The sequence below is a fragment of the Scyliorhinus torazame genome, chromosome 12 (assembly GCF_047496885.1).
Source record: "Scyliorhinus torazame isolate Kashiwa2021f chromosome 12, sScyTor2.1, whole genome shotgun sequence".
Lineage (NCBI taxonomy): Eukaryota > Metazoa > Chordata > Chondrichthyes > Carcharhiniformes > Scyliorhinidae > Scyliorhinus > Scyliorhinus torazame.
Window position 1 is genome coordinate 105685275 of NC_092718.1, and position 9900 is coordinate 105695174.

The 9900-nt window shown below is 38.3% G+C and overlaps 1 long non-coding RNA gene across 1 annotated transcript; it reads left to right on the forward strand.

Annotated features, from left to right (window-relative positions):
- Positions 1-332: 332 nt before the first annotated feature.
- On the forward strand, positions 333-5852 carry LOC140387219 (uncharacterized). Its single transcript, XR_011933785.1, has 3 exons — positions 333-741; positions 3970-4140; positions 5702-5852. It is a non-coding gene; the product is annotated as an uncharacterized lncRNA (long non-coding RNA).
- Positions 5853-9900: the final 4048 nt, after the last annotated feature.

Consider the following 9900-nt stretch of genomic DNA (forward strand, 5'->3'; position numbering starts at 1 on the left):
AGAGGGTCAGTACTGAAGGAACGCTGCACTGTCAGAGGGTCAGTACTTAGAGAGTGCTGCACTGTCAGAGGGTCAGTACTGAGGGAGTGCTGCGCTGTCAGAAAGCCAGTACTGACAGATCACTGCACTGTCAGAGGGTCAGTCCTGAGAGAAGAGTTTTGAATAACTGTATTGATAAGTGGTTCTGTGTTCACCTTTGTCTGACCTGCCACTTGCATTCTTTGTCATTCGCGTGCCAAGTACCAAAGTTAACGATTCAAACTTTGTGTCAAAGTCTCTCGCTATTACTCATTATTTTTTCTCTCGTTTCAAGAATTGCCCGGTCTGTAGTTGAACCAATGTGCTCGACTCAATTAACTGATGATATTTCCACATTTAGAGCATTGCAGCAAATCGTTTTGTTGTTTAAAAAAATGTTTTATGTTTAAACAGCAGTGCTGCCAAGCACCTCACAAAATGATGTTAAAATGGAAGTAATCTGGACACGCACAATGGATACGGCTTGAAGCAGAATCTCTTGGTGAATTTGTATTATCTTTTCCAACTGTTCACTTCATGGACCCTCGGGTTCCCGGCTCAGTGAATGGTTCTATCTGAATGGTGTGTTGCAAACTCACTATCTGATTTGTTGTTGTCACTGTTTAATCTGTGACTTAATCCGGATTGAATCTTGAAATAAAGTTTAAAGGTAACTTTAACCAAAATGATCGTCCAATTGGAAGAAATGTAACAGTGAGCGGAGTAAGTTCATTTAACTTTTGATGTGTGCTTTAGAATTATTTAACATTGAATTTGTTCCTGCATTCTTAATTCAAATTACTGGATTATTAAATATCGAACCACTTCATACATATTTAATTAATTTAAATTACTGGATAATTTAATACGTAAAATTCAATCCCTACAGTCCTATTTAATTTAAATTCCTGGAAAATGTTACTTAAATTTAAAAAAAAATAGATTTAGAGTACCCAATTCATTTTTTCCAATTAAGGGGTAATTTATCGTGGCCAATCCACCTACCCTGCACATCTTTGGGTTGTGGGGCGAAACCCACGCAAACATGGGGAGAATGTGCAAACGCCACACGGACAGTGACCCAGAGCCGGGATCGAACCTGGGACCTCGGCGCCGTGAGGCAGCAGGGTTAACCCACTGCGCCACCCTGCTGCCCTGAAAATTTTATATTTAACATTGAATCTCTATATTACTATTTGATTCTCCGTGTTTGAGTGGGCTTCACCTCCAAAATCCGAAGATGTGAAAGATAGGTGGCTTGGCTGCACTAAATTGCCCCTTAATTTTAAAAAAATCACACAAATATATATATTACTATTTGATTCAAATTACTGGATGATTTAATAATTAATGTTGTCTCTCTGTGTTCCCATTTAATTTAAATTGCTGGGTAATTTAATTTTCAATGTTGAATCTCTGTACTCCTATTTAATATTGAACCCCTACGTTCCTATTTTATTTAAATTACTGGATAATTTAATATTTATTGTTGAATCCCTAAGCTCCTATTTAATTTAAGTTACTGGATAATTTAATATTTATTGTTGAAGCCCTCAGCTCCTACTTAATTTAAATTGCTGGTAATTTAGTATTCACAATCGAATCTCTGCATTCCTAATTAATTTAAATTACTGGATAATTTAGTATTTATTGTTGAATCCCTAAGCTCCTTCTTAATTTAAATTGCTGGATAATTTAGCATTTACCACTGAATCTCTACATTCCTAATTAATTTAAATTACTGGATAATTTGATACTTAATATTGAATCTCTATGTTCCTATTTAATTTAAATTGTTGGGTAATTTAACAATTAATATTGAATTTCTGTGTTCCTCCTTAATTTAAATGACTGGATAATTTAATATTTAATATAGAATCTCTACATTCCCACTCAATTTAAATTATTGGATAATCTAATATTCAATTTCTGTGTTCCTATTAAAATTAATGGATAAATTAATATTTAATACCGTATTTCCATTTCCAATTTAAAATACAGGATAATTTAATATTCAATCTCTGTTCTTTCTTAATTTAAACTATTGGATAATTTAATATTTAATATTGAATATCTGTGTTCCTACTTAATTTAGATGACTGGAGCTTTAATATTTAATACAGAATCTCTATATTCCTACTTAATTTATGTTATTGGATCATTTAGTATTCAATCTTTGTGTTCCTATTTAAATTCATAGATAAATTAATATTTAATATTGAATCTCTGTGTTCCTATTTACTTTAAATTACTGCATAATTTAATATTTGATATTGAATCTCTGGTCTGATTTAATTTACTGTACATTCCCTGCAGTCCTATTTATTTAAATTGTTGGATAATGTAATATTTAATATTGAATTCCTATTTAATTTACATTACTGTAAAATGTAATATTTAATCTTGAATCTCCATGTTTGTGTGTAAATTAAATTACCGGATAATTTAACTTTAATATTGAATCCCTATACTCCTATTTAATTTAAATGATTGGATAATTTAATATTTAATATAGAATCTCTACATTCCTACTTAATTTATGTTATTGGATCATTTAGTATTCAATCTTTGTGTTCCTATTTAAATTCATAGATAAATTAATATTTAATATTGAATCTCTGTGTTCCTATTTACTTTAAATTACTGCATAATTTAATATTTGATATTGAATCTCTGGTCTGATTTAATTTACTGCACATTCCCTGCAGTCCTATTTATTTAAATTGTTGGATAATGTACTATTTAATATTGAATTCCTATTTAATTTACGTTACTGTAAAATGTAATATTTAATCTTGAATCTCCATGTTTGTGTGTAAATTAAATTACTGGATAATTTAACTTTAATATTGAATCCCTATACTCCTATTTAATTTAAATGATTGGATAATTTAATATTTAATATAGAATCTCTACATTCCCACTTAATTTAAATTATTGGATAATTTAATATTCAATTTCTGTGTCCCTATTAAAATTAATGGATAAATTAATATTTAATACCGTATTTCCATTTCCAATTTAAAATACAGGATAATTTAATATTCAATCTCTGTTCCTTCTTAATTTAAACTATTGGATAATTTAATATTTAATATTGAATATCTGTGTTCCTACTTAATTTAGATGACTGGGGCTTTAATGTTTAATATAGAATCTCTACATTCCTACTTAATTTATGTTATTGGATCATTTAGTATTCAATCTTTGTGTTCCTATTTAAATTCATAGATAAATTAATATTTAATATTGAATCTCTGTGTTCCTATTTACTTTAAATTACTGCATAATTTAATATTTGATATTGAATCTCTGGTCTGATTTAATTTACTGTACATTCCCTGCAGTCCTATTTATTTAAATTGTTGGATAATGTACTATTTAATATTGAATTCCTATTTAATTTACGTTACTGTAAAATGTAATATTTAATCTTGAATCTCCATGTTTCTGTGTATATTAAATTACTGGATAATTTAACTTTAATATTGAATCCCTATACTCCTATTTAATTTAAATTACTGGATAATTTAATATTTATTGTTGAATTCCTACACGACAATTTAATTTAAATTGCTCGATAATTTAATATTTATTGTAGAATCACTACACTCCAATTTAATTTTAAATTGCCGGATAATTTAATATTGAATGCCTATGTTCCTATCTAATTGAACTAACTGGATACTTTAATATTTATTGTTGAATACCTGTGTTCATATTTAATTTGAACTACCGGATAATTTAATATTTAATATTGACCCCCTACACTCCAATTTAATTTATATTACTGGATAATTTAATAATGAATCCCAATGTTCCAAGTTGATTTAAATTACTGCATAATTGAATATTTAATATTGAATCCCTATGTTCTGATTTAATTTAAACTACTGGATAATTTAATATTTATTGTTGAATAATAATAATAATCTTTATTTGTGTCACAAGTAGGTTACATTAACACTGCAATGAAGGCACTGTGAAAATCCCCCAGTTGCCACACTACGGCAATGTTCGGGTACACGGAGAGGGAATTCAGTGTCCAATTCACCTAACAGCACGTCTTTCAGGACTTGTGGGAGGAAACCCGAACAGCTGGAGGAAACCCACACAGACACGGTGAGAACGTGCAGACTGAGCACAGACAGTGACCCAAGCTGGCAATCAAACCCGGGTATTTGGCTCTGTGGACCAGCAGTGCTAACTACTGTACTACTGTGCCGCCATTGCTCGCTATCTCTATCTATCCCTCGCTCTTGCTCTGTCTGTCTCCCTCCCTCTCATGCTCTCACCTTGATGCTATCTTTCTCTTAGTTCTTTCAACTTCATTGTTTTGTTCTTTATGTCAATGTTTAATTTAAATTAAAGCAACAAGTAGGATCTTTTCAACTGGATGAGGATATGTAATGAATTGGTCCCTATTTTCCACTTGCCCCTTCCACATAAAACTGCAAAATTTGGTGTGAGCTGTACAGGAAATGTACATGTAGTTCAACTAGGGACTGCTCTTGTCACCAGGCACTGAGGTGGAGCCTGTGAGTGGGCTCAGGTTTTGGGTTTTACGTAATGTACAAATGTTGTTTAGATTGCGAGCTTAGCACTTTCCATGTGCTGAAGGTATACCTCTAGTCTTGGAGCAAGCACAGTAGGCTTCAGGATGAGGAAATAATCTGTCCTATTTCCTAAATGATTGTGCTCATTACTGCTTGCAGAAAAGTGCATGCACATTGTCGGTAGTCTTTCCTGTACTCAAGGTTGGCCACACTGTACGGGTAAATTCAATGTAAGGCACTCGAGAGTGCATAAGAATAAAGTCTAGAGCATATGAACATTTTTCCTTATAATTCACCAATAAGGTTCTTTCTTTCGGTCGTATAGTGGCTTTGAGATGTGAAGAAACCTTTTGAATCCCAACTCATTGAGAATCTGAGGTGGAAGATCTCTAGATTTCTCAACATTCATTCCATCTCTTCCCGTTTTATAATAATAATCTTTATTAGAATCACTAGTAGGCTTACATTAACACTGCAATGAAGTTATGTGAAAATCCTCTCGTTGCCACACTCCAGTGCCGGTTCAGGTACACTGAGGGAGAATTCAGAATGTCCAATTCACCTAACAAGCAGCGGGATCTTCCAGTCATCCGATTGGCGTACCCACCGCGGGTTTCCGGCAGTGCATGCAACAGAAAGCCCCGTTGAGAATGCCGGGACCGGAAGATCCTGCCACCAGCCCACCATCATGAAACACCGGGATTCTCCAGTCCCCAACCCCGTGCTTCTCGACCATGCACCATTCACTGGCGGTGGGAATCTCTCTTCCTGCTGCTTGTCAATGGAATTTCCCGCTGAAGCCACCCCACACTGCTGGGAAACCCGTGGGCAGGACTTGTGGTAGAAAACTGGAACAGCCGGGGAAACCCACGCAGACACGGGGAGAATGTCACAGACAGTGACCCAAGCTGGGAATCGATCCCGGGACCCTGGCGTTGTGAAGCAACAATGCTAACCGCTGTGCTACCGTGCTGCTCATAATGTGTTCCAATTTATTATAAACGAGTGGATAATGGAAAACGTTATATTGCATTCCTGTGTTCCTATTTAATTTATATTGCTGGAAAATGTAATAATGAATACTTGTGTTGCAATGTTATTTTATTAAAATTACTTCTTATTTTTAGTGTGAAAAAATGCTTGGAATTATGTGGAATAAAGGACATAGGTCAGAATTCTCCGGCCATTGGGATTTTCTGTTACCATTGGCAACGCACCCCTGCCCACGGGTTTCCCAGCAGTGTGGGGTGGCTTCAGCGGGAAATTCCATTGACAAGCAGCAGGAAGAGAGATTCCCACCGCCAGCGAATGGCGCATGGTCGAGAAGCACGGGGCTGGGGACTGGAGAATCCCGGTGTTTCATGATGGTGGGCTGGTGGCAGGATCTTCCGGTCCCGGCATTCTCAACGGGGTTTTCTGTTGCATGCTCCATTCACTGCCGGAAACCCGCGGTGGGTACGCCAATCGGGCGACCAGGAGATCTCGCTGGCGTGAACGGCCAGAAAATTCCAGCCAAAGTATTTTCAGAAAACATTACATTTAGTATTCTGAATCTCGCTGGATCTTAACATATAAAAAGTGTCAGGTTATTTCTTCAGAAAAAATGTCCAGAAACAATTGTTTATATTGGCCAGAATTCTCTGGCAGTTGCAATTCACTTTTCCTGCTGTCAGCGTACCCCACAGGTTTCCAGGTGGATTGGAGTGGCTTCAATGTAAAATCCCATTGACACGTGGAGGAAAGATAGAATCTCGCCATGAGCAAACGGCGTGCAGCCGAGAAACACGTGGCTGGGGGACCGGGGAATGCATCCTATTGTTTGTACGTTCTGCTGTGTAACTTTTGTATTGGCAAAGGGCCTCACTGAAATTATTTTAATTTTAGCTATTATGATTTTGGTTATTTTGAGTCTGATGTGGATGTGCGCGTGAGTTTTGATCATTTAGTCTTTGTGAGTGATATGTTGGCTGTATGTTTCAGCCTAGTGTTTTTTTTTCACATTCTGGGGACCTCACCCCACCCGATCGCCAGAACCATCTCCACCCCAATCATCCCTTCGAGATCTCTGTGTTCCTCCGCTTTGGCCTCCACATTCCATCGCTCCACCATGAGCATTCTCATTCAATACCGTTATTAAATGTCTTTATTTCTCCCTCACTCTCTCTGTCCTTTAAGACACTCCGTCAAACTTCACTCTCAGACTAAGCTCTTGGCCAGCTGCTCGTAGCTCCTTAAATATGTTGGTGTCAGATTTGCTTTCAGTTATGCTCGTGTTTAGTGTCTTGAGCTTTTTATTCTGTTATAGACACTTTATAAATGCAAGATCCAATCATTTCGATAATTGTGCATTTGGATTTTTGCTCAGTAAATTGATAAATAATCAATTTATTTATTTGATATCAACGTTTTGGAGAGCGTGCGAGAGGAGATTTCCCAGAATGGTTCCCGGGATGAGGTGATTTCAGTTATTTAGAAGGGACTGGGAGAAACTGGGATTATTCTCCTTCGAATGGAGAAGCGGAAGAGCAGATTTAATCGATGAGAGTAAATTGGAGAAATTGTTTCCAATGGCAGCAAAGTATCCAGAGAGACACCAATTGAAGATAATCGTTAAAAGAACCAAAGGGAGAGATGAGGAGAATATTCCTATTCCACAACGAGCTGTTGTGGTCTGGTTGTGCTGCGTGAAAGGACAGTAGAAGCAGATTCAATAGGAACTTTCAAAAGGGGGAACTGGATCAATGTTTAAAGGGGATAAATTGACAGGTTTATGAGGGAAAGAACAGGGTGAGTGGGACTAATAGATTAGCTCTTTCAAAACGTCGACTCAGAGATGATGGCCCAGATCAGCTTTGTCCTTCTCCATGATTTGATAAATTCTTTTTTCAACCAACGGCCCAAATCACTCAGCATTTAATTGATTTATTTCTGATTCAGTGCAGAAAGAGTGAATATATGGTAAAGCTGGTCTGTAAACTTCCACTGGTTTGTGTGCATTTTATTGACAGACTGTCTTGTTTGTTTTTTGTTCTGTTTTGTTATGCAATCATTTTATCTGCTTGTCAATTTGTGGCTTTGGTTCTCTCACAGATTCATGCCTGGATATAGGTGTCATATTTCTATGTCTGTGGTGTTTCCTGTGTACTGTCATTTGCCCCCAGGACACTTTCCTTCTGTTGTTTGCATGTTTAGCGTCCCTGTGGGTGTGTTATTTTAATATAATTGTTTTGTCATATAATTGTAATGGCAAAGAAAATGACCTTTGGTCCAGTGTGCCTGTACTCACACTTTGTAAGGGATATCTAAGTACTCCCACTCCACCCTCTTCCTCATTTCTCCCCTTCCATTATATATATATACACAATACCCTTTTCCGAATGTTACAATTGAATCTGCCCCCATTGACCTTTCAGGCAGCCGATGCTGCGTCATAATAACTTATTGCAGCAACTGGGAGAGATCTGTAATGTTATTTGGGATTTATTAATCTTACATTTAGAAAGGTTTGTGATATTCTCCTTAGTGCAGGGAAGCTGGAGCTGGGAGAATGTCCAGAATTGTTCAGCGATGAAGGACGACAGATGCTTGGAAAAGTTGGGATTGGTCTCCTTGGAGCAGAGAAGGTTAAGAACATATTTAAGGGGCTGGTTTAGCACAGTGGGCTAAACGGCTGGCTTGTAATACAGAACAAGGCCAGCAGCATGGGTTCAATTCCCATACCGGCCTGCCCGAACAGGTGCCGGAATGTGGCAACTAGGGGCTTTTCACAGTAACTTCATTGAAGCCTACTTGTGACAATAAGTGATTATTATTATTATAATGCAGGTATTCAAAAGCTCGAAGAGTTTGAGTAGCATAAATCAGCAGGAACTCCCCCCAGTGGCATGAGGGTTGGGAACCAGAAGGACAAAGAGTACAAATGGGATCATGTGAGAGGGAGATGAGGAAAAATGGCATTTTACAAAATGTGTTGTTCGTGACTTGGAATGTGCCAGTTGAAAGGTCAATGGAAACAATGTCAATAGTGGTGGAGAGAGATGCAGAGATATGCAGCAGAAGGCAAAAAAGAAGAGAAGGACAAAAGAGGGGCAAGGAAGAAAGAGAAAGGAAAGGGAGAGCAAATAAAAAGTTGGAAGTTAGTTGAAAGAGAAAGAGAATTTGGACAGGGCAGCACGGTAGCATTGTGGATAGCACTATTGCTTCACAGCTCCAGGGTCCCAGGTTCAATTCCGGCTTGGGTCACTGTCTGTGCGGAGTCTGCACGTCCTCCCCGTGTGTGCGTGGGTTTCCTCCGGGTGCTCCGGTTTCCTCCCACAGTCCAAAGATGTGCAGGTTAGGTGGATTGGCCATGATAAATTGCCCTTAGTGTCCAAAATTGCCCTGAGTGTTGGGTGGGGTTACTGGGTTATGGGGATAGGGTGGAGGTGTTGACCTTGGGTAGGGTGCTCTTTCCAAGAGCCGGTGCAGACTCGATGGGCCGAATGGCCTCCTTCTGCACTGTAAATTCTATGATCTATGACAGAGAGGGCAGAGTAAGTGCCACAGGAGAGGACAGAGTAAATAAGTGAGGAATAGGGATTGGAGGAGAGGAAGGAACACTGACGGATTCTTAAGGTTAGTTGTGAAATGAAGTTCTTCTTCAAACGTTAAAATTGTTGTTGGTGGAATGAGGGGAGAATGTTGCTGCTGGTGGTGACAAACAGGAAGTGAGATCTTACAGAGATAAAACCTACTCTTCAGCAATCAGATGGAAGTCAATGGAGTGAGCGAGCTTCGACAGCCGTGAGATGGCAAACAAGACAGAGACAAAGAGAGATCGAACAGGTGACCATGGAGAATGTGACAGATCATTATTTTGAACTGAACAGATATTATGAGTCTTATCCCACTGAGGGGAGCGAGGAAGAGGAGTGAAAAGCTGTCTCCCTTCCCCAGCCCAGTCCGAAGATGTGCAGATCTGGTGGATTGGCCATGCTAAATTGTCCCTTAGTGTCCAAAAGTTTAGGTGAGGTTACTGGGATATGGGGATAGGGTGGGCTCATGTAGGGTGCTCTTTCAGTGGGTCAATGCAGACCTGATGGGCCGAATGCATCCTTCCGCACCGTAAATTCTATGGTTCTTCTTTCCCCCAGTCTATTGCCTGATTTTTGTGGTGGGAATGCTTGGCAATTGGCTCCTGGTCGCCACCATTGGGATTAGGTGCCGGATCAAGAGGCAAGTGGACATCTTTGTCTTGCATCTGGCTTTGGCTGACCTGGTCTGGGTCACCCAGGCAAGAGGCGAAAGTCTCACGTATAGTTTGGGATGTGGCTTCATGTGAGATGAT